Source organism: Lissotriton vulgaris, chromosome 4_1 (genome assembly GCF_964263255.1).
Source record: "Lissotriton vulgaris chromosome 4_1, aLisVul1.2, whole genome shotgun sequence".
NCBI classification, from domain to species: Eukaryota; Metazoa; Chordata; class Amphibia; order Caudata; family Salamandridae; genus Lissotriton; species Lissotriton vulgaris.
In genome coordinates, this window is record NC_141691.1 from 2,010,435,692 (window position 1) to 2,010,461,239 (window position 25,548).

Below are 25,548 nucleotides of genomic sequence, written 5' to 3' on the forward strand. Positions count from 1 at the left end.
AACATAATTACACTGCACACAATGCAACATACACTCCAAATACCACTCAGTGCCACATAATTACATGCCACGTAATTACATCCACCACCATCACATCCACCACCGCCACATCCACCACCACCACCACATCCACCACCACCACATCCACCACCCCTTCCACCACCACCGCATCCACCACCACCACATCCACCACCACTTCCACCACCACCGCATCCACCACCACCACATCCACCACCACCACCACATCCTCCACACCCACCACCACTACATCCACCACCACATCCACCACAACCACCACCCCATCCACCACCACCACCACCACCACATCCACCACCAGCACCGCATCCACCATCACCACATCCACTGAACATAATCTTCACAAAAGTTATTTACAAACGTTTAAGCTATTGCCATTATAAATTACAGTAACTTTTATTTAAGTATTAATTATTTACAAAATTAAAAGCCATTGTTATTTGTAATATCAATACATCTAAGTCACGTAAATACAACACACATTGCATTACAAATGCTATAGGTGTCACATTTTCAAAAGTTAAAACTATTGACATTGTAATTGACAAAGCTATTAATTTTGCTACTTTCAAAACCAACACATAAATAAAAAAAGTGTCATTAAATAAAAAAAGTGTCATTTACAATACCAATAGCTCAAACTTTCCTAATGCGAGACCTATTGCATTTCCAATGCTTGTCAGTTTTGAAAGGGATATCCTGGGGCTTCCCCCATCCCTCGGAGTGGGACTGTTGTGCTGTGGAGTAAAAGGGGAACTGAAGTTCTGCCCTGTGTTCTCTCCAAATCCTTTCCAGCCCCTGAGCCCTCACAAAACTGATTAGTTGTGAACAATTCTCTGACCTATGTGATGTGGTGGGGGTCTGCTGGAACATTCTTTCATCCATCACAAAATGGCACAAATGTTTCCATGGCCAGTGACAGTATTCGAGGGGGCAAATACACGGAAAAACCCAACACTGATTTACCATCTATTGCCCTGTATGGCAGAGTAGCACCTCTGGGGCTCTGACCATGTATTAAGTGGAATAACTGGAGTGGACTTTTTTATAATAATATTGTCCAACCTCAACTAGCAAGGGGTTCATGGGAGCCAGAGACAAGACCCTGTTCTGTAGTAACCTGCTGCCTATCAGTTAATCAATGTAAGCCTATGAGGCAGATTTTTATAATGGCCGGCGGTCTGCTGCTGCGCTATGGGGGAGTAAATTACTCCATCCCATGACTTACAGACTACCGCCAAATTTATAAATGGCTGCCTTGCAGGCGGCCATTTATAAAGGCATCGGCAAGAACAGCATCACTGTAGTTCTCGTCAATGCATTTTACTCGTTGCTACAGGGATGTGTGGGTGGGATGAAACCCTATAGCAAACTATTGTTTTAAAAATGTTTTCTCCCATGGCGGGAGAGCATAGAAACAATTTTACTGGTGGTAAGAAACAGTAAAAAATGACTACATGTGCACTCGTCCAAAATGGGTGGGCAGCATGTAGCCTTGTCCGATGGCCATTACTCCCCAGAGCCATCGGAGAAGGTTGGACATGCAGAGACAGAGTAGTCTTTACTGTGGTGAAACTGATGGCCCGCCTGCATTTAAATCGGGTGGGCGAACCTTTATATTGGTGGTATGTAATATACATACCACCAATATATAAATCACACCCTATGTTAGATCATTCACTGCTGTTAACATTCTTCACCATTCTTATCTCAGTAGTGACTAGCAGAATATGGAAGGTATCTCTTAGAGTCCAAGAAGTACCACACAGGACCAAATAAGTGAGCTAATCTACATTATCACACAAGGAGACATAGTTGATATTTTGAAAGACATCAGTGGTCCTCTCCTGGCATCTTTTAGAGTATCATCTGTGGGTAACAAAGGGGTATAAACCATGAATCTGGCAAAGATAAGCACCGCCACCCGGGTCTTGGTCCCTACATGTGATTGTGGTGGAGGGCAGTCAGGATGAGGGTGATCCTTGAATACCGCCTCTCAAGACAGGTTGAGACATCCTCTGATGAACTGAGAAGCAAGGGCCAGATGCATCAAGCATTTTTTGCCTTTGCAAATGGCTGATTTGTAGAATTGTCCATTTGCGACTGCAAAAAAGCTTTTCTGATGCAGTAAACCCTATTTTGTGATTCAGTAACCTGTTACCGAATCTCAAAATGGGTTTGGGATTCAGTATTAGGAAGGGGCATGTTTAGGGTGTCCCTTCCTGATACTGAATCGCATCAGAATGCATGAATGTTTTGCAACCGAAATGCGGTCGCAAACATTGCCATTTTACCACCTACTTCAAGTAGATGGTAACCAATTTGCAAATGGGAAGGGGTCCCAAAGGGACTCCTTCCCCTTTGTGAATGTCTGAAAATACATTTTCTAAGAGCAGGCAGTGGCGGCCTACTCTTAGAAAATAAAAGGAAACATTTTCATTTTCTCTTTTGTAAAGCATCCCATTTTCCTTTAAGGAAAACGGGCTGCTTTATAAAGACTGTCTGCCCAGGAGTACTTTTTAAACATGCAGGAAAGATAATCATATATTTGTTTGTCTACCATCTCCTTCTTGACAACTTCATATGTGTTTCGTTGCCTCTGGACGGCCATTGAAAAATCAAGGAAAAATAGTATTTTTAGGTCTCGCCTGCGTGGGCTGTGCACAGGCGCAGTCTCGCTGGCCAGATTTTATGTTTTTAAGGGGAGCTTCAGTATCTGGCTTTAAGCCCCACCCCTCTTTTCCATTGGCCGGCGTCACTGTTTATGCTGAATGATGGCCAGACACTGGGAAAGACGTTTATGTGACGTAGACTTTTCTCTTTGTCAGATGGCCCACTTGGACGGGCTTGTCTGACTTCCTTCTGCTGCAAAAGCTTTCTTATCTTTATGGGGCCAAACACATGGCCCAATAAAGATAACAAACCTTTTATAGACCTCTCTGACTGAGAACGCATGGACGACCATAGAGATGTGCGTGCTGTAGTCATTTGTAAGAAAGAGCGCCTGCATGTTTTGATACAACGGAAGTAAGTCACCAAAGAGCAGAAGTTGTGATATGAGTTGTGATATAAGATGGGAGACGCTGTCTTTTCTGCATCCGTTTCATTTGGATGGAAATATACTGGGTATGGCGGCTCTCTCTCTGTACGTCAGGGATCGTTGGAGTGAGGTGGCCGGCCAATGGTTTCAAAAAGTGCTTTTTTCCCATTGCTAATATATAAGAGGCCGAATGTCTGCCCGGCGAGGCCTTATAAACCGAACAGCTGCCCGGGCCCGTGTTTCATTCACTCGGCTATAAGAGTACAGAGAGGCCCAGCCACCTGGAAGCGCTCCGTCTCAGGGCCACCCCACAGAGTCTTCGCGGCCGCGACGGTTTGTTTAATCATTATTTGTTACCAATCTCTTCCAAGACCTCCTTCGTCAATGAGCCCAAAATCCACCTCTGCCTTCCGAAAGGAGCACAACTTCAAGCAGAGCTCGTCCTCATCTTCCTCCTCCTCGCTGCCACCCTGGGATCAGTACATTGAGAAGACCCTTGGCATTTTTAGTGATGACTTTGGGAACTTCCGGAGGCCCCGAAATGAGCCCCTAGGTTTTACGGGCAAGTCTGCGTGTCGTCATTTGGAAATGCCTGTTCCCCCCCACTAGCCTCAATTGCGTTCGCAGGCAAAGTGCTGTCTTATTTTGGAAACTTTGGGAGTGCTTGGAATAAAAGGTAAGTCTTTATAAGAAACTTACAGACCACCCAGAACAACATAATGTGCATTTTTAAAGAGCGAGCACGCTGGGGTGTAGCGGCGTCCGATCAAGAGGCCACCTGGCACAACATTTTTTAATGCCAGACATGTATTATCGGCAAGTTACACTAGTGAGCTTATCACGACTGTCAGGTCAGAAGGCATTACATGCCGAGACCCACCAGCGATATGAGTCATGCTGAAACGCACAATCTAGACTGCCTATAGTGCTAGGAGGCCTCACCAATTGCTTATGGACGCTACACAGTTGCAAGTAAAATAAGTAAATGCTGATTCCAAAATTATAATTAGGCTGTCCGGAATTCGGTTAAAACCGACTCTAAACGACAGTACCCTACAGGATGAAAATCAGCTGACCCGGTTGAAACCGAGTGTCACAGATTTTTCACATTTGTTGCACTGCTTGGCCACTTGAGGGGGCCAAAGCAGTACAAAACATTAAAACTCCCTGCAATACATTTCAGAGACGTCACGAGACAGTGCTAAATGGCTACTACGGAGGAGATAATATCATCAACCAGTAAGGTAAGGACTTTGGTATTTGACTCACGGTAATAGGCGGGTCTTGTTGCGGGTGGCAGTTTGAGGAAGAATACGTTTTTGGCTGCTTGTAAGCAATGGTACCCCCTACTTGGCACCCCCCTCAGTAATGAATCCTGGGACTGGACCTCAGTGATTCCCGGAGGCCAGAGACCACATCAGCGGGTGCCGGAGTGGTTCCTCATTTGGCAGCCCGCAGAGTACACCCCACTGTGCAGCTTAACTAGCAGAGCCTCAATCGTGCCCAGCTGGCGTTACTGTAAGCTGAGAGTCCGAGCCAATGTTGCGATGGCCAGCCTCAAGGCAGGCCCGTATCGGTCCGAATTGCCACTCTCATTACCCTCACTACTGCAAAGATAAAGTAAGTGCCTAGCCTGGAGTTATGTATCATTCCTAAATTCCTGCTACTAATAAAAATGTGTGTTTAGAGTTAGCGCACCACGCGGTCATGATGTCATCATATTCATTCTGAGCTGAAAGTTAAACGCTGCACTGTGTCTGCTCACTGTACTAGTTTTCAGTGTTTCCCAGTCACACTGAACTTGTTTTAAGGCCCGGGTCCAACATCAACTTTAGAGTCTTGCTCTGTGACACAGGCAGGTAGCGGCATAGCTTGGGGTAATGATTTTTAGGTCTCGCCTGTCGATGCGCATGCGCATCGAGCAAGGCGAGAGTATTGGGACTTATCTACTCTTTATCCACACTGCAAGGAATCGTGGCGATTCCTTACAGTGCCCGTGACTTTTAAGCTCAATGCGCATGCGCATTGAGCTTAAAAGCGCGTGCACGTTCGTCTTTGTTTACCCGCTCCGCCCCCTCCCCTTCCCGCCGTGTCGCATTTCTCCTCCCCTCTCCCCTCTCTTCCCTCCGTCTTGTTTATTTTACCCGCTCCGCCCCCTCCCCTTCCCGCCGTGTCGCATTTCTCCTCCCCCTCCCCTCTCTTCCATCTCTGCCTCTGTAGGTCCTGAGGTTAAGAACCTAGGTTACTTGACATGTGTTGCCAATACATTTCACAGTTATAAGTTTACGTTTCAGATAAATAAATAATCACCAAAACACTACCCCTTATATAATTTTAATGAAAGACTAAGAAATAAACGGCCGTATATATTATACTCGCCTATACTGTGAAAGTCGTCATTTGTTAACAACGTGCCAATTAGATACTCACAACACTTACTAATGGCGCCAGTTGTGGATATTGTGGATATATATATTTGCAATATGTGTTTCACTGTACAAAGTCACATCATGGTTCACCTTTTCCTTTACGACTGTCCGTTTAAGTCTGCCCCGGCAGGTCCTTGTTCCCGCCCCCTTCCGCGCTACGATTGGCTCCCTCCATACACGTCACAGCCCCTGTGATCAGCTATTTCCTGGTTCTGTATCACTGACGGCCCACCCTTCAGAAAGCCATCCAAACCCGATCGGCTGCCGGATTCACTCTGTACCCGAGCCACAATCCGATCAGGTATGTGCTCCGGTCACAGGCCCCTGTAAGTCCTTGACTACGGCCCACTGCTCTCCGTCCTCTGCTAAATCGTCCCTTCCTCCCGCAGGTTCTGCCCCCAACCCCCGGACGCCTCAAATGCCACTACAGGAAACGTACTAAGACAGTGCTCGATTCACCGACCACGTCTTGTGCATTCGGCAAGTTAGTATTGTTACCGGTATACCCTTTGCAACCACCCGAGTACCCCGGCACTCTCTTACAACCCTTTCCTTTTTCCTCCAGATTGACTCGAAGACACCCCTACCCCTACCGCGCATGATTGCTCCTAATAATTCAGAAAACCTTCAATCCTTCAGGTGTGACCAGCCGTGACCTCCTGTAATTGTGCAATTCCTGCCAACCGTAGTGCTTTGAGCAGGGTTCTTCCAACCCCCCCGCCTCCTTTCCCAGCTTGCGCCCCTACAGCTGGCGTTCGCTACAATCCAGCCCTTGACTGTCTGTCCAGCACCTTCAAGTGCACGCGCCCCCCCAGCCCGCCTCAAGCAAATAACACGTGCCCACCCGTATTACACTGTTGTGCCTCTGGGCATGTCACTCGAGCTGGCCGTCCCAGATCATTTCGCACCATTCAAGCGCTCCCCCCTCCCCTTTTTTCACTCAATTTGTCACACGATCTGAATACCCCCAGATAACTATGGGGGCACTAGACCAAACATTTACACAAGTACCTTTACGTACCACCCTCACCCACCCTCACCCACCCTCACCCACCCTCATCCACCCTCACCCACCCTCACCCACCCTCACTCACCCTCACTCACCCTCAACCCCTCACCCTCACACAGTGCAATAGGTCTCGAAGCATTTGAGTTAGAGCTTTTAGAAATGTTTATGGCTTTTTTTTTTAATTCTTTAGCATTGGCTACAGGAAACAAAAATGCTAAAGATTTACAAAAAAACCCATAAACAATTCTAAAAGCACTAACTCTAATGCTGCGAGACCTATTGCATTTCCAATGCTTTTTATTTGGGTGTACGCTGCTCAACCAATCCATTGCAGGCTGTCTGGAGGGATGTCTGAATCTTTAAGCAATAGTCGGCGTGGAGCTGCAGGGGCTCTTAGAAAGGGTGAAACAGCAACAATGCCTCATTAATATGCGAATGGTCTTTTAGAGACCTGTGAAGTGCTTGGGTGCGACTGTGTGTGTGCCCGGGAAGCTGTCTCATCCCGGGCTGCCACACACGACAGGGGGGGGGGGGGGTGGAGGGGTTTGGGCTGAAGCCCTTGAAGTCCAATGGGCGTTGCGAGTGTGAGTGGGGATATATCTATCTGCATGCAGCCCTTTCACATTTCATTATCTGGGAAAGGCTGGATGCTCTGCCGACTCCATGTTGTTGTCAGAAGTGTTTAACTCTTGTTTTTATGCGAATTGTGCCCCCTGAAGAATTCCTCTGTGGCTAGTCACGTTGCTGGGTTTTGAGACGACTTAATCTAAGTTAGGCAGATGACATACCGGTACCAACATACCTTTAACATACCGGTCACCTATATATTGTAAGAACACTCATACCCTGTGAGCATACACACCCGCACCTTTCACTACAGAATACTTTTTGATCTATGAAACTATAAGGAATGAAAATGTATTAAAAACTACAAATTATTGCGGATGACAGGCTCTTCTTTATGACTGATCTGCACCGTATGGGACCTCGCATTCTTGAGATAATGCAGGAGTTTGGTCAGGCGTCGGGGCTTTTTCTTAATCCACGCAAGTCAACCCTGTGGGTGTTGGGGGGTGCCTCGGTGAGCTGCCAGTGGGCTGCGACCCTTCAGGTGGCGGTCGATGGCATGAAATATCTGGGCGTTTTCCTCTCGGCCTCGACCACTGTGGCGTGGGATCGGAACGTTCAGCCGGTGTGGGACAGGGTCCAGATGGACGTTAAGACCTGGACGCGAATGCCCCTTAATATCTATGGCAGGTCGGCCATATTCAAAATGGTAGCCCTGCCTCGGCTCCTCTACCAATTACAGAACCATCCATATAAAATCGACCCGCAATGGTTCCGCAGTGTCAACTCAGTACTGGGTAGATTTCTGTGGGCCGGGGGTGCCTCTAGGGTGGCACTGCGTACATGCTTTCTCTCTACCTACTGTGGCGGCTTGGCGACCGCGGATCTGCTGTCGTATTACCAGGCCTCCCACCTCCTAGTGCTCAACGAGTGGTGGTATGGGGACCGTAGTGATCCGGCCTATGCTCTGGAACATTCATTGATGGGAGGTGCCACACTCCACACCTTGCTGTACTCGGCCAGACGGAGGAGGATGCATCCAAGGGTCACTCAGGTGGTCTTTGCGATCTGGCGGCAGGCTCTGCACCGTATGGGGTGGTGGGGCAGGCTGACGGCCGAGACGCCGCTGTGGCGTAACGGTCTGCTTCCGGCGCTGGCCTCCCTGTCCGGGTTTGGCAGCTGGGACGCGATCGGGATCTCGTCCCTCGGGGATGTCCTCACCGGAACTACACTTAAGTCCTTTCAGGACCTTAGTTCTGAATATGGTATGTCTAGGTCCCAATTCTTTCGGTATCTCCAGTTCCGCCATGCCCTTGGCCCTAGCCTGGTGGGGTTGGAGCAACTCCCCAACTTTAGTCCCATCGAGGCTAAACTGTTTATGGGCGACCTGGGCGACAAGAAGGTCTCTCAGATCTACCGCTCCCTGGTTACACACTGCTCCCCCTCCCTCTTGACATTGAAGGCCTCCTGGGAGAATGATGTTGGCCCCTTGGATGATGATGATTGGCGTGAGGCCCTTGAGTCCCCCTGTGGAGCTGCTATAGCCGTCCGTCTTAGATTTATCCAATTCAAGTACCTTCATAGGGCCTATTATACTAGAGAACGGCTGTGGCGGGCGGGTCTTATAGCTACTCCGGAATGTCTGCGGTGCGGTGCTGAAAGGGGGACGCTTTTCCATACAGTATGGTCCTGTGGGAGGCTGACTTGATTCTGGGCGGGGGTTTGGGACTGCCTATCGGGGGTGTTGGGGTGGGACCTTCCCCGTACCCCTAGGCTGGGTCTCCTTCATATTATGGAAAATGTTGGGGGTAACGTTTACAAACGACATTTGCTGCTGTTGGGACTAGTGGTGGCCAAGCGTGATCTGGCCCAGGCCTGGAAGAGCGAACGTGCCCCCCCACTGAGTGCATGGAAGGCGGGATTGGACTTTCTAATGGGTCTGGAAGTACCTGTATTTGAAGCCAGGGGGTGCCCCCGGAAACATTACAAAATCTGGAAACGATGGGCGGACTACAGGGGTCTGGACCTCGATCCCCCAGCCGATATTGATGATATACTGCCCCTCGATGTGGATCCCGTACCCTAGACTGTTGGCTGACACCCCCTTTGCTTTCCATCTCATGTTGCTGACCTGTGATCACGTGCACTGAGTTAGGGTGGGATAAGGGGTGGGTAACTGGGGGGGGTGTTGGAGGGCGTTTTTGGGGATGGGCGGGTTGGGAGGGGATTAGGGCGTGTTTTTCTAAAAACTCTGGGTTCATTGCCATGCTTTTATCTGTGTCTGTTATTGGCAGTCTCCTCCTGACTGTGGAGGGCTGTACCGAATCTTGCTTGAACTCTTAATAAATACGGTTTTGGAAAAAAACTACAAATTATAATGCAGCAGATGCTAAATTATGTCATTTTGTTTCGAATACGGGGCTTTTATTTTAAACAACAAAAACACACAGGGCCCCATTTGAGAGGTGCACACAGAGGCAGCCTTTGCTCCCATCGCTCCTTTGGTGAGAAGGAAATATGCTGTCCTTGCTGGTGAAAAAAATGCGGCAGTAGGCCCTTTTCACAGGTCAGCGCCCGCAGAGGGTGAGAAGTAGATGGGAGTGCAAGGTATTGGGTGAATAGGTGCTAAAATGTATTGTTTGCAGCACGTTAAGAATAGTTGAAAGTACATTAAAGTGGATCACTCGAGCCAAGGTAGGGGGCGTTGCTGGTTGTAGGACTTTTATGCACATAGGGCCAGATGCATCAAGCATCCATTTTGCGATTCCTTATTAGCGAAAAATAAGGAATCGCTAATAAGGAATAGCAAAATGGAATGCATCAAGCAATCACACAAAAAATAGCGATTCCTTAATTGCGACTCGCAAATTGCGAGTCGCAATTAATGAATACCTCCCCATTCATTCCTATGGGCCTAGAGGCCCATAGGAATGAATGGGAAGACAATCTCAATTTGCGAATCGCAATTAGCGATTCGCAAATTGAGATTGCGAGTTCAAGGGTGCAGGGGTGTCCAAAGGACACCCTGTTACACCCCTGAATGTGATCTGTGCACATATGTTGCGCACACACATGCCTTAGGGCATGTGTGTGCGCAACATGAAACTTTGAAAAATGCACAAAAGTAAATGTAAATGTATGTATGTAAATGTATTGGCATTTATATAGCGCACTACTTACCCATAGGGTCCCAAGGCGCTTCGACCGCTGCGAAACCCTTCCTGGCTTCCCTGAGAGATTGTCCCTTAATGGGTATCTCCAGGGTGAGACCAGGCATCCCCGGCGGTCTGGTGGGGCCGTTAGTGAAGATGAGGCAAGCTAATGCCCAGAGTTGCCAAGTGTGATCGCTGATCAGAGTGGGCACCGAGGCGAGAATTATCGAATCCGCTGACCCTGGTCCACGACCCTGCCGCGCCGGGAATCGAACCCTGGTCCCGGGCCATCCTCTGCTCTCGGGTCTGCCGCCTCTAACCAGTGAGCCACACTACTTCAAAAGTGCATTTTTCAAAGTTTTTGCAAATTACCATGAAGTTGTACTTCATGGTAATTTGCGTGCCCTATTAGCAAATTCGCTATTTTTGATACTTTCATGCATTGCATTTAAGGAATCTCAATTAGAGATTCCTTAAATACAAACAATCGCATTTTAGCGAATTCTCTATTTGCGATTTTTGCATTTGGGATGATGCATCCCAAATGCAAAAATTGCACTCGCAAAGGGCCAGATTCTGAGAATCTGGCCCTTTTGCGAGCGCATTTCGCTTGATGCATCTGGCCCATAGTTTATTCACCCCTCTGACGATTGGCCCCTTGGTCTAGCTCACCCATGCCATGCCAAAAGCTAGCCCTGGGTCCAAAAGTGAAAAATTGTTCAGAGATGATTTATGCACCTATCTTTTCACTTTGTGCGTGTTTCATGAGGAATGGAAATAGTTTTCACTGATTGATGACTTTTGCACACGCTTGTCACCCTAGTTCTTACCACTAGGAAATTGTGCCAATAGAACAATGCTCTGGGAGAGGATAAAAAGACTGTTCTCGTACTTTATTCACCTTTCTCAATTAATTACTGGGGTGCCAAAACTGGCCTGCTATGGTGTGCAAACAGTATTACAACCATTAGTACCTCCAAACTGGGATCAAAGCTGCAGACTTGGTTTGTTTTATGTTATTGCACCAGAATGGTACACTTGATAAACGTGGTTTACAAAAAAGGAAATCCCAGGAATGGATACATGTTTAGTGAAAAAGTAACTATGTGAATGCCTTCAATGCAAAATATGTTTGTGCCAGAGTGAAGCAGGTACTGAATGGTAGTGCTACATGCCTATTATTATAGCAAATAAGAAAAAGATGGCATGGGAATTCAGAATGCACGCTACTGAAAGAGGCCATTAATGGGATGGGCATGCAGTGTGCTTTTCATTGTTACCTGGGGGTGATCATTCAAAAGAGAGCAAGGGCAATAAAAATGAAATATTATATCATGCAGTGGAAGCGGTATTTCTTTGGAGAGACCAACAAATGCATCAGCCTTGACGCCACACTATTCTTTTCACTTCAAATGTTTTTCTCCATCAGCCATTAAATTATAACAGAACGTGAAGCCTAAATCTTTCTAGAATAAGTTATGCATGAATCCCTGTTAGCCTAGCCCTCTATGGGGATGTATTGCGAATAGAAACATGAAATGTGGCAGTACATAAAAGGCACAAAGTCCCACATTGGCAGCTAATTTTCAGCCTCTACTTCACAGAGGTTCTGAGATTTAAATGTGCTTTCGTAATACTATTGCCCTCAAATGTATTAATGCAAATTAGCTTTGTAGTAATTCAATTAACTGCTTTCTAAGACTCCTATAAGAGTCTTGAATATGTATGTGTGTTCACCTATTTGTCAAGCACTGTATTACCAGAAGGCACCAAGGTTCTAAAAGGTCAAAAAATGTGCTACTCTTAACAAGGTAAAGCAAGGTCTTTTGTCCTTTAGGAAAGTTCAGAAACTTGGTCTCACACCAGTGGACCACATATACACAGTATGTACACTGTCATTATACCATGATCTATCAGTGCAGAAAGCAAGCAATAATAAAAGCAAACAATCCATAAACACCGGAAAAACACTGTTTCTATTGTTTTTAATGGTGGAAAAACGTGTAACCACTGATAACCACCGTTTTTTAAGGTATTGAAATCACTGGAAAACACTGAAAAAACCCCACCAGAATTGACCAAAAATAGAAACTGAAAACAGAAAAGCCTAATTATAATTGTGCCGAACATATGGCAGAATTGTGCTATCCAAATGGTGAAATCTGGACCGAAGGCCTGATGTTTGTGCAGTTGAGATAAAATCTGGATGCAAGACATGCATGATACTCTTTTAGAGCGACCGGTAGTGCAGGAAATTATGTATCTTTACTGGCGATGTATGACTATATGAATGTACTGGTATTTTAGATAGCATGAGCTTAGTTGTGGGACAGTGCAGCATTGTTCAATAGAATGGAGTGTAGGAAGTTGATACACGACCATGTACATCAAGCGGGTATTCATATCTTCCAATTCCATAATTGTATTTGATATATTTCAATTTTTAGGCAGATGGAGATTATGCAACTTGCCAGGAATCACACCATGTTCAGTTCAGTGCCGATTTGAACCATGTCACCAGGTTCCCATGTCAGAATGTTATCTTATAGCACATGTCTCTTCCATGTCAACAATGAACTGAACCATAACACAATGAAGTTAGTTTATATATCAAGGAGTTATAATGTAAGGCAGATACATTATTCAAATTTGCTGCAAGGGTGGGGTGCAGCTCTCCTGTGTACAAATACATTTAGTTACAAGGTGAATGGACCCATGATACACGTCAAAAATGGTGTAACTGAGAACCAACTTATCTATGAGCCATGTTACGAATAGCACATGGTGTTCCAGATCCTGTGGGGTTGAAAGAGTTCAGCGTAAACATAGTTAGTTGACATTTTGGCCCATATTATGTATCAGATATCCACGGTCTTCACCAGGGTCCAAAACAAACATCAGTTGGGTAGCCCCCACTCCATGCACAATTGTGGGCTTCCGATTTCAGCTGTGTCACCCAGTCTCTATTTCCAGCCTGTGGTCACTAAGGCCCGGCTTTAAAAAAAAGTTGTTGGGTGCAGCGCAGCACTGCGGGAAAAATTGCAGCACTGTGTTGCATGAATGCTAAAATATTACTCAGCATCAGGCTTACTAAGAGTAAAGAAGACGAATTCAGACTTTTTCAGATATCTGTGGCCTTGCGCTTCTCGACCAAAGATAAGCAGGAATCCACCTGCCATGTACATTCAAGTAACAATTTTTTCTTGGGGAGTTTCTAAATCAACTTCCATTGTCCACGAAAACATCATACAAAATCAATTTGTTTTTATATCCAAAAAAGATTTTATGGAAACATAATGCATTTGCACACTTTTAAAACAAGCATTAAAAATGCAACAGGTCTCACCTTTTATTAAGTGAAAACCATTTGCTTTGCTATGCAATACCAATTAGCAAATCAAATGGCTAATGGCTTTAACTTAACCAAAGGCGAGACCTGTTGCATTTTCAATGCTTGTTTTACATTTATTTTTGGGTATTTTTTTAAGCTCAGCTGTCTCTCTAACGGGGCCTCTTGGCGCCAATAATTTTGAACCAGGAAGGCTGCAAAGCACATACATTTGTAAGTAAACAGCAATGTCTTTAAGGTTTTCCCAGGTTTGAACAGCTGTGATCAAGTGACATTGAATCCCCCAGCTTGGCACATTGGATTAAAAAAACTCGCCCACCCCCATTCGGTGGATTTGAAGTGAGGAACTTTAAAATTTGCCTCGTTAGATCTGAGTGTTCTGACATGGTGTACTTTCCAAATGTGTCTCCAAGAAATTTAAGAGCAGCTCCCTGGTGGATTCTGTGCATCATACAGCAGATTTAATCATACTCTCTTTTTTTCCACTGGAGCTGAGTAGATTTAGAGACAGGGTTACATTTCTTGTTTTTGTTTCAAACAAATATTTAGTCTTTGCCCATCTACACGTCTAGTAGATAATTATAGAATCTCTATTTTTGCAGTGTTTGGATTTCGATTTTATGGTGCCCAGTAAATGTTTTTGCAGTCGAAGGTTTGGCTCAATGTTTGTGTAACTCGGTTAGAGGAGGTATTTTAGGATGCGTCCCTCGGTCCACACGCAGCCATTCATCACACTCCTGCTTTTCACCTCAAATGTGTCAATGCCTTGGGGTCCACGGCCGGGGCATTTCTGATGAAAACTTCAAACACCAGCAAATATGAACTTAAAGTCATTGAACAGTGGTGTAAAACGACACACAAGGCTCGCCAGAATAAACACCACGGCGCAATCCATACTAATATAATAAAGAGAGAGCCCAAACCTTTGAGGCGGGCAATCTCAGGAACCACAGCACCAATCACAACACCCAATACAACGTTGGAAAGGGCAGTTGCAGCAGAGGGACAATGGCTATGCAGACGCCCACCATATACATTTAAAAGGTGAAAGAACCGTGCCAGCAAAGTAGTCCCTTGTGGGCGTGTCTGCATTGTGCTGTGGGCGTGTGCTGGGGGCTTAACAAATGCTGGGGGCGTGTGGTACGTTCCGCCCTTCATGCCAAGTCTCATATCGTGTGCTAATCCCACCCTGCTTTCTTTAAATACCCCTGCACCCCATAATCATAACTCACCCTTACTTCTTAAAATATCCCAACACCCTTAAACACTAACCCATCTTAACCCTATAAATATACCCCTGTACCCCAAAACCCAAACCTAGCCCTGAACCCTATAAATACCCCTGTACCCCAACATCCATACCTATCCCTAAACCCTAAAACTACCCCTGTACCCCATAACCCAAAACTATATCTGAACCCTTAAAATACCCCAAACACCCCAAAACCTATACCTCAGTACCCCAAAACAAATACCCCTATACCCATACTTACCTCATCCAAACATTAAAAAAACATGCTTTTACCATTCATGCATTTACAACGAATTTTGTTGTAAATGTATGCATGGTAAAAGCATATAAAATGTAATGCTATGCGTTATAGTGGCATTGCGGAGTCATGGTACTTTCGTAATGAAGGTATGCGGAGTGATGGTATGCGGAAAGAAAGTTGCGGAATAATGGGTGTTTACCCTCCCCCACTAAGTACATTGGGAGAACGGCAGCCCACATCTCCAGCAACATACTCATATTTTTTCACCACCCATTTGAAAAATGCACAGGTCTCTCTCATTGATAGCCAGCACCGACATACACTTTTAGACACACCTCCCGCCACAAGTTCTAGAATTGCGAACTTTAGAGCTGGGGAGCTACGTTCGAATCTCGGCATCAGCTCAACGTCCTGTGATTCCAGGCAAATCGCTATGTCTCCCCGTGCATACCACAAATGAATGTGTTCTTCTGTAATGTAAATTGTACTCATGCCATGTTGTTGAGTTCGCGCTATATAATATTCCAAGGAAAAAAAAGTAGGGAAACTCGAGTTCACAACTTCACACACTACTGAATGTGCACTCTTAAGTGCATTAGCAGTGCACTGTGAATCGGAGCGTTTCACAGACCTGTCACAGATAAAAATGCTATCAAAACGAAATCCTACAAAACAATATACTACAGGCTGGCAGCAATTCATACCCGGACAACGTCGGGACGGGCTGCTAGTTTACATATAAAAGTGCTTCAATTTTCTATGTGGAGTAGAGTGCCTGCTCATTTCTCATTGAGTGTGGAGCAGCTCTGCACATCTCTTGTTTGTTAGTGGAGCACAGAGCAACTCTGCACATCTCTAGCTTGCTATTGGAGCATAGATTGGCTCTGCACATCTCTTGATTGCTATCGGAGCATAGATTGGCTCTGCACTTCTCTAGTTTGCTATTGGAGCATAGATTGGCTCTGCACATCTCTTGATTTCTATCGGAGCATAGATTGGCTATGCACATGTCCTGATTGCTATTGGAGCATATATTGGCTGTGCACTTCTCTAGTTTGATCTTGGAGCTTAGATTGGCTCTGCACATCTCTCATTTGCAATTGGAGCATAGATTGGCTCTGCACATCTCTCATTTGCTATTGGAGCATAGATTGGTTCTGCACTTCTCCAGTTTGCTATTAGAGCATAGATTGACTCCGCACTTCTCTCATTTGCTATTGGAGCATAGATTGGTTCTGCACTTCTCTAGTTTGCTATTAGAGCATAGATTGACTCCGCACTTCTCTCATTTGCTATTGGAGCATAGATTGGCTCTGCACTTCTCTAGTTTGCTATTAGAGCATAGACTGGCTCATCACTTCTCGTGATTGCTATTAGAGCATAGCTTGGCTCTGCACTTCTCTAGTTTGCTATTAGAGCATAGATTGACTCCGCACTTCTCTCATTTGCTATTAGAGCATAGCTTGGCTCTGCACTTCTCTAGTTTGCTATTAGAGCACAGACTGGCTCATCACTTCTCGTGATTGCTATTAGAGCATAGCTTGGCTCTGCACTTCTCTAGTTTGCTATTAGAGCATAGATTGACTCCGCACTTCTCTCATTTGCTATTAGAGCATAGATTGGCTCTGCATTTCTCTAGTTTGCTATTAGAGCATAGACTGGCTCATCACTTCTCGTGATTGCTATTAGAGCATAGCTTGGCTCTGCACTTCTCTAGTTTGCTATTAGAGCATAGATTGACTCCGCACGTCTCTCATTTGCTATTGGAGCATAGATTGGTTCTGCACTTCTCTAGTTTGCTATTAGAGCATAGATTGACTCCGCACTTCTCTCATTTGCTATTAGAGCATAGATTGGCTCTGCACTTCTCTAGTTTGCTATTGGAGCATAGATTGGCTCTGAGTTGAGTTGAGTTGAGAGAGAATTTGTAGAGCGCTACTTTGCCCAAGGGCGTCAAGGCGCTAGAGATGGAATGAAAAGAGCCAGGTCTTCAGAGCCTTATGGAAGAGGGGGTGGGAAGTGAGTTCCTTGATCTCAGCCGGTAGGGTATTCCAAATTTTAGGAGCACAAGAGCTGAAGGCTCTATCGCCCCATATGGCTTTGCTGGTTTCAGGGACAAGCAAAAGGTGTTTATTGGCTGACCGAAGTGCCCTGCCGGGGACATACGGAGTTACCAGGGGTTTGATGTCTTCAGAGCCAAGCCCGTGCAAAGCACGATGGGTGACACATAGGACCTTGAACTCTATTCTGGCCTGGATAGGAAGCCAGTGAAGGTCCTTCCTAATAAGAGTGGCTGAGGCGAGTTTCGGGGCATCAGTGACAAACCGAGCTGCTGCGTTTTGAACTGTTTGCAAACGCTGTATCTGGGATTTGTTAATTCCCAGGTACAGTGAATTACAATAGTCTAGCCTTATCTTACTTTGCACTTATCTAGCTTGCCATTAGGACATACATTGCCTCTTCACTTCTCTAGTCTGATATTAGAGCATAGATTGACTCTGCACTTCTCTCATTTTCTATTGGAGCATAGATTGGCTCTGCACTTCTCTAGTTTGCTATTAGGATAGATTGGCTCTGCACTTCTCTAGTTTGCTATTAGAGCATCGACTGGCTCATCACTTCTCATGATTGCTATTAGAGCATAGCTTGGCTCTGCACTTCTCTAGTTTGCTATTAGAGCATAGACTGGCTCATCACTTCTCTTGATTGCTATTAGAGCATAGCTTGGCTCTGCACTTCTCTAGTTTGCTATTAGAGCATAGATTGGTTCTGCCCTTCTCTAGTTTGCTATTAAAGCATAGACTGGTTCTGCACTTCTCTAGATTGCTATTAGAGCATAGAATGGCTCTGCACTTCTCTAGTTTGCTATTAGAGCGTAGATCGGCTCTGCACTTGTCTTGATTGCAATTAGAGCATAGATAGGCTCTGCGCTTCTCTGGTTTGCTTTTAGAGCATAGATTGGCTCTGCACTTCTCTAGTTTGTCATTAAGACATAGATTGGCTCTGCACTTCTCTAGTTTGTCATTAGGACATAGATTGGCTCTTCACTTCTGTAGTTTGCTATTGGAGGATAGATTGGCTCTGCACCTCTCTAGTTTGCTGTTAGAGCATAGATTGTCTCTGCACTTCTCTAGTTTGCTATTAGAGCATAGACTGGCTGTACACTTCTCTAGTTTGCTATTGGAGCATAGATCGCCTATACAGTTCTTTAGTTTGCTATGGAAGCCTTGATTGGCTCTGCACATCTGTTGTTTGCTATTGAAGCATAGATTGCCTCTGCACTTCTCTAGTTTGCTATTGGAGTATTGATTGGCTCTGCACATCTCTGGATTGCTATTGGAGCATAGATTGCCTCTGCAGTTCTCTAATTTGTAATTGGAGCACTGACTGCCTCTGCACTTCTCTAGTTTGCTTTTGGAGCATTGATTGGCTCTGCACATCTCTTGATTTCTATTGGAGCATAGATTATCTCTGCACATCTCTTGAATGCTATTGGAACATAGATTGGCTCTGCACATCTCTTGATTGCTATTGGGGCATAGATTGGCTCTGCACATCTCTTGATTGCTATTGGAGCATAGATTGGCTCTGCACTTCTCTAGTTTCCTATTGGAGCATAGAATGGCTCTGCACATCACTTGATTGCTATTGGAGCATAGATTGGCTCTGCACATCTCTTGATTGCTATTGGAGCACAGATTGATTCTGCACATCTCTTGTTTGCTATTGGAGCATAGATTGGCTCTGCGCTGCTATTGGAGCATAGATTGGCTCTGCACATTTCTTGATTGCTATTGGAGCATAGATTGGCTCTGCACATCTCTTTAAAGCTAATGGAGCATCGATTGGTTCTGCACATCTCTCGTTTACTATTGGAGCATAGATTGGCTCAGCACTGCTATTGGAGCATAGATTGGCTCTGCACATCTCTCTATTGCTAATAGAACACAGATTGGCACTGCACTTCTCTTGATTGCTATTGGAGCATAGATTGGCTCTGTACTTCTATAGTTTGCTATTAGGACATAGATTTGCTCTTCACTTCTCTAGTTTGCTATTGGAGCATAGATTGGCTCTGCACTTCTCTAGTTTGCTATTGGAGCATAGATTGGTGCTGCACTTCTCTAGTTTGATATTAGAGCATAGATTGGCTCTGCCCTTCTTTTGATTGGTATTAGAGCATAGATTGGCTCTGCACTTCTATAGTTTGCTATTAGAGCATAGACTGGCTCTGTACTTCTCTTGATTGCTATGAGAGCATAGATTTGCTCTGCACTTCTCTAGTTTGCTATTAGAGCATAGATTGGCTCTGCACTTCTCTGGTTTGCTATTGGAGCATAGATTGACTCTGCACTTCTCTAGTTTGTCATTAAGACATAGATTGGCTCTTCACTTCTCTAGTTTATCGTTAGAGCATGGATTAACTCTGCACTTCTGTTGTTTCCTATTGGAGCATAGATTGGTTCTGCACTTCTCTAGTTTGCTCTTAGAGCATAGATTGGCTCTGCACTGCTCTTGTTTGGTATTAGAGTATAGGGTGGCTCTGCAATTCTCTAGTTTCCTATTAGAGATTAGATTGGCTCTGCATTTGTCTTGATTGCTATTAGAGCATAGATCAGCTCTGCACTTCTCTAATATGCTATTGGAGTATAGATTGGCTCAGCACTTCTCTAATTTGCTATTAGAGCATAGATTGTCTCTACACTTCTCTAGTTTGCTATTAGATCATAGACTTGCTCATCACTGCTCGTGATTGCTATTAGAGCATAGCTTGGCTCTGCACTTCTCTAGTCTGCTATTAGAGCATAGATTGCCTCTGCACTTGTCTTAATTGCTATTAGAGCATAGATTGACTCTGCACTTCTTTGGTTTGCTATTGGAGCATATATTGGCTCTGCACTCATCTAGTTTGTCATTACAGCATAGATTGACTCTGCACTTCTCTTGTTTGCTATTGGAGCATAGATTTGCTCTGCACTGCTCTAGTTTGCTATTAGGACATAGATTGGCTCTACACTTCTCTAGTTTAGTAATGGAGCATAGATCGCCTTTACAGTTCTTTAGTTTGCTATGGAAGCATTGATTGCCTCTGCACATCTCTCGTTTGCTATTGGACTATAGATTGCCTCTGCCCGTCTCTAATTTGCTATTGGAGCACTGACTGCCTTTGCACTTCTCTTGTTTGCTATTGGAGCATTGATTGGCTCTGCATATCTCTTGATTGGTATTAGAGCATAGGGTGGCTCTGCACTTCTCTAGTTTGCTATTAGAGTATAGATTGGCTCTGCATTTGTCTTGATTGCTATTAGAGCATAGATCAGCTCTCCACTTCTCTAATATGCTATTGGAGCATAGATTGGCTCTGCACTTCTCTAACTTGCTATTAGAGCATAGATTAGTTCTGCACTTCTCTAGTTTGCTATTAGAGCATAGACTGGATCTGCACTTCTGTTGATTGCTATTAGAGCATAGATTGGCTCTGCACTTCTCTAGTTTGCTATTAGAGAATAGATTGGCACTGCACATTTCTCATTTGCTATTGGAGCATAGATTGGTTCTGCACTTCTCTAGTTTGCTATTATAGTATAGATTGACTCCACACTTCTCTCATTTGCTAATTGAGCATAGATTGGCTCTGCAGTTCTCTAGTTTGCTATTAGAGCATAGATTGGCTCTACACTTCTCTAGTTTGCTATTAGAGCATAGACTGGCTCATCACTGCTCGTGAATGCTATTAGAGCATAGCTTGGCTCTGCACTTCTCTAGTTTGCTATTAGAGCATAGATTGGCTCTGCACTTGTCTTAGTTGCTATTAGAGCATAGATTGACTCTGCACTTCTCTGGTTTGCTATTGGAGCATAGATTGGCTCTGCACTTCTCTAGTTTGTCATTACAGCATAGATTGACTCTGCACTTCCCTTGGTTGCTATTGGAGCATAGATTTGCTCTACACTGCACTAGTTTGCTATTAGGACATAGATTGGCTCTACACTTCTCTAGTTTAGTAATGGAGCATAGATCGCCTTTACAGTTCTTTAGTTTGCTATGGAAGCATTGATTGCCTCTGCACATCTCTCGTTTGCTATTTGACCATAGATTGCCGCTGCACATCTCTACTTTGCTATTGGAGCACTGACTGCCTCTGCACTCCTCTTGTTTGCTATTGGAGCATTGATTGGCTCTGCACATCTCTTGATTGCTATTAGAAAATAGATTGGCTCTGCACGTCTCTAGTTTGCCCGTGGAGCATAGTCTGGTTTTGCACTTCTCTTGTGTCCTATTGGGGCATAGATTGGTTCTGCACTTCTCTAGTTTGCTCTTAGAGCATAGATTGGCTCTGCACTTCTCTAGATTCATATTAGAGCATCATAGGGTGGCTCTGCACTTCTCTAGTTTGCTATTAGAGCATAGATTGGCTCTGCATTTGTCTTGATTGCTATTAGAGCATAGATCGGCTCTGCACATCTCTAATTTGCTATTGAAGCATAGATTGGCTCTGCACTTCTCTCATTTGCTATTGAAGCATAGATTGGCTCTGCACATCTCTAATTTGCTATTGAAGCATAGATTGGCTCTGCACTTCTCTCATTTGCTATTAGAGCATAGATTGGCTCTACACTTCTCTAGTCTGTTGTTAGAGCATAGATGGACTCTGCACTTCTCTCATTTTCTATTGGAGCATAGATTGGTTCTGCACTTCTCTCATTTGCTATTAGAGCATAGATTGGCTCTACACTTCTCTAGTCTGTTGTTAGAGCATAGATGGACTCTGCACTTCTCTCATTTTCTATTGGAGCATAGATTGGTTCTGCACTTCTCTAGTTTGCTCTTAGAGCATAGATTGGCTCTGCACTTCTCTAGATTCATATTAGAGCATCATAGGGTGGCTCTGCACTTCTCTAGTTTGCTATTAGAGCATAGATTGGCTCTGCATTTGTCTTGATTGCTATTAGAGCATAGATCGGCTCTGCACTTCTCTAATTTGCTATTGAAGCATAGATTGGCTCTGCACTTCTCTAGCTTGTCATTAGGACATAGATTGCCTCTTCACTTCTCTAGTCTGTTATTAGAGCATAGATGGACTCTGCACTTCTCTCATTTTCTATTGGAGCATAGATTGGCTCTGCACTTCTCTAGTTTGCTATTAGAGCATAGATTGGTTCTGCCCTTCTCTAGTTTGCTATTAGGATAGATTGGCTCTGCACTTCTCTAGTTTGCTATTAGAGCATTGACTGGCTGTGCACTTCTCTAGTTTTCTATTAGAGCATAGACTGGCTGTGCACTTCTCTAGTTTGCTATTGGGGCATAGATTGGTTCTGCCCTTCTCTAGTTTGCTATTAGGATAGATTGGCTCTGCACTTCTCTAGTTTGCTATTAGAGCATAGACTGGCTGTGCACTTCTCTAGTTTGCTATTGGAGCATAGCTCGCCTTTACAGTTCTTTAGTTTGCTATGGAAGCCTTGATTGTGTCAGGTTAAGCACTCTGCAGGATCTGCTTGTAGCAATAAGCTCCACCTCCGGACCGCTCAAACACCCTGAACGTAGATACACATGGTATTCGAGCGATACGGTAAGGGAAAAACCCCAACAGGGAAAAACCCAGGGAGGGAAAGGAAGGGACAGCAGGGAAAAGGACGCTGTAAAACAAATAAAACAGATTAGTACACTTCCTAATTCTACTCTCAGTAAAGTCTCACTAGAACAGATTATCACCTGTGCTGTCTATGACTCATTCTTCAAAGGCTGGTATTCCCCCTTCCATCTGTTTCCTACACAACACAAGAAGCACAGTTAGCATATATGGCTATAGCAACACACTACCCTATGTATATGCTATTCATAGAAGCAACATACCCCCAGAGTGAGATCACTCTTAGTAATGTAATCAATAAAGCCAATTGAGTCTTGGCCAGTATTCTGCTTCCTGTGATTCCACAGGAAAGGAAACGTGAAAAAACAGTACTTAAGATGCAGGATCCTAGTTCAGAGCACCCGGTGTGGAGTGCGTCATCTACACCCAAAGAATGCCTTTTATAATCCCCCACTGTTTCAACCAAACCAAATACGGTGAGGTGTAGCTTACCAGCCACTACCACCCGCCTTGGCAATTGTAATCCAAGCAAAGATATTAGGTGACTCATATCTTCATGACGGCAATGCGGGGAACTCCCCATGCATTCCGCCACTTGCCTTAGACGCCCTTCCAATCCAGAAGCAAATGCAACACAATCGGCTCCTCCCTAGCCAGGGAAAACCCGAAAACAAACACGGTTCCAAAGGGGAGCCAGGAAAGTCTATAATGGCACCACAACACGAGCGCGCGGCGCTCCTCTAATTGAACATGAGGGCAAGTCAAGGTCTAATGTAACGATACCCAGGCAGAACTCCAGACGCTGTAAACCTCCTCAAGGTGAAACTCTCAGTAGGCACATCAGGAGAAACGGGAGCAGCCGCTCCCGCCAAACAAAACAAATCACGAGCACCGCCCATTCAGCCTGGCCGCGCTAAATCCGCTCGGCGGCGAAGGCTCATGGGAATTGTAGTCTCAGGCCTGTTTGCCCTGGGAACTGTAGTTCAGGCAGGCGCAAGGGCTAAACCCTGACAGATTGGCTCTGCACATCTGTTGTTTGCTATTGATGCATAGATTGCCTCTGCACTTCTCTAGTTTGCTGTTGGAGCACTGACTGCCTTTGCACTTCTCTAGTTTGCTATTGGGGCATTGATTGGCTCTGCACATCTCTGGCCGCTCGTGCTGAGGATCCAAGGAGTCTGTTGTGCATTTGCTCGCCACAGGAGTGGTTGGGAGCTGACGCTCGTTTTGGGAGTAAGAAGCTGTCCCCAAAGTCGGGCCGCAGCGGAGGTGAGAGGCGCAGGCGAGCGGGACTGCGAGGACCAGCAGCCCATCTGCCATCACCAGCTGGTTCCTCTTCCCGCCGCGCCGCGCCCCCTCCCAGTGCCACGCCCCCCCGGCTGGGGAGTACTTTATTCCTCGCGGCCCCCGCTTCGCGGGAGCCGCTCGTGCTGAGGATCCAAGGAGTCTGTTGTGCATTTGCTCGCCACAGGAGTGGTTGGGAGCTGACGCTCGTTTTGGGAGTAAGAAGCTGTCCCCAAAGTCCGGCCGCAGCGGAGGTGAGAGGCGCAGGCGAGCGGGACTGCGAGGACCAGCAGCCCATCTGCCATCACCAGCTGGTTCCTCTTCCCGCCGCGCCGCGCCCCCTCCCAGTGCCACGCCCCCTTGTCATACTTAGGAGAACCCGCTCACGCGCACCGCGGGACGCGCGCGGGGCGATCACCGGGGCGATCACCGGGGCGAAGACCGGGCAAAGAGCGGGCCGTTCTAGGCCGTTAGAGACCGGACCGGGCCACCCCTCTGACGCTCCCGGCCCTGTAGCTTCCCCCACATACTCCATAATGGCGACCAGAACTTCACGAAGCAAGTCCGCCCAACAAGGTACAAGCACTCTGGAAAACTTTTTCCCTAAGGCGAGTAACTTAGCTAGTAAATGCTCGTCAATCCCAGAGGCGCACCCTGAGATGGGTCCGGAAAGTGTGTTTTTGGATCAGGGGGATACTTTTTCCACAGACGCTAGTACACCGATCCCACTGGATGCCACCCATATGTCACTAATGGACAGTATTGATCAGACGATCGAGTCGATCCTCCAGCAGTTAAGAACTCCCTTGACGCAGAGGGACAGGAACTCTTCCCGGCTATCTGGGATCTCTGACCATCCTGCCATTCCGGAAAGTAGGGGATCAGTCTTGCAAGATGCAGGCCAGGTCGACCTGCTTACAGACTCTGTAGGCAGCAGAGTGGAACAGCCTCCTAAAAGGAAAAGGTCCAGGAAAGCAAAGAATGCAAAGAGGGCCAAAGTCGATACAATAGAGCCAAACCAGACTGACAGCATAGACATTTCTGCCTCTCCTGATCTCAATTTATCAAGGTCCAGGTCGAATCACATGGGCTCTCCAGCTCCCGCCTCCCTATCCCTGCACCCGGGCCCTTTTGTTTTTGGTGGGGCAACTTCTACTAGCACTGACTCATTAGTTAAATCACTCACAGACATCATGAAGAATTTGCTAAACCCCATTGCAGCTAAACTGGACGCCATAGAGTCCAGACTGAAGGCTCTGGAAAGTAGTCACCCAAGGAAAAGCCCTGGGTCAGCCACAAATGTGACAAATGCCCCTCCAGTCCCCCGGGCTTCCTCGGGGAATAGTCTGCTGTCCGCTGCACCGTCTCAGGGCGCCAATAGGGTGCTGCCAGATACAGACGGTGCGCTTGTTCCCCAGACGCACCCTCTGTTACCTTCGGCACCTAGGCCCCCTGTCCCGGCCCCAAGGAGATCAAAGCAAATTCCTGCGCCACAGATAGGGGGAGTAGCGAACCCTACTAATGGCCCCACTGATGGTCCCGCTCCCCATTTTGACAGGCGCAGGGTGGTGAATCTGCCCCCAGAAGCAGTCCCATAC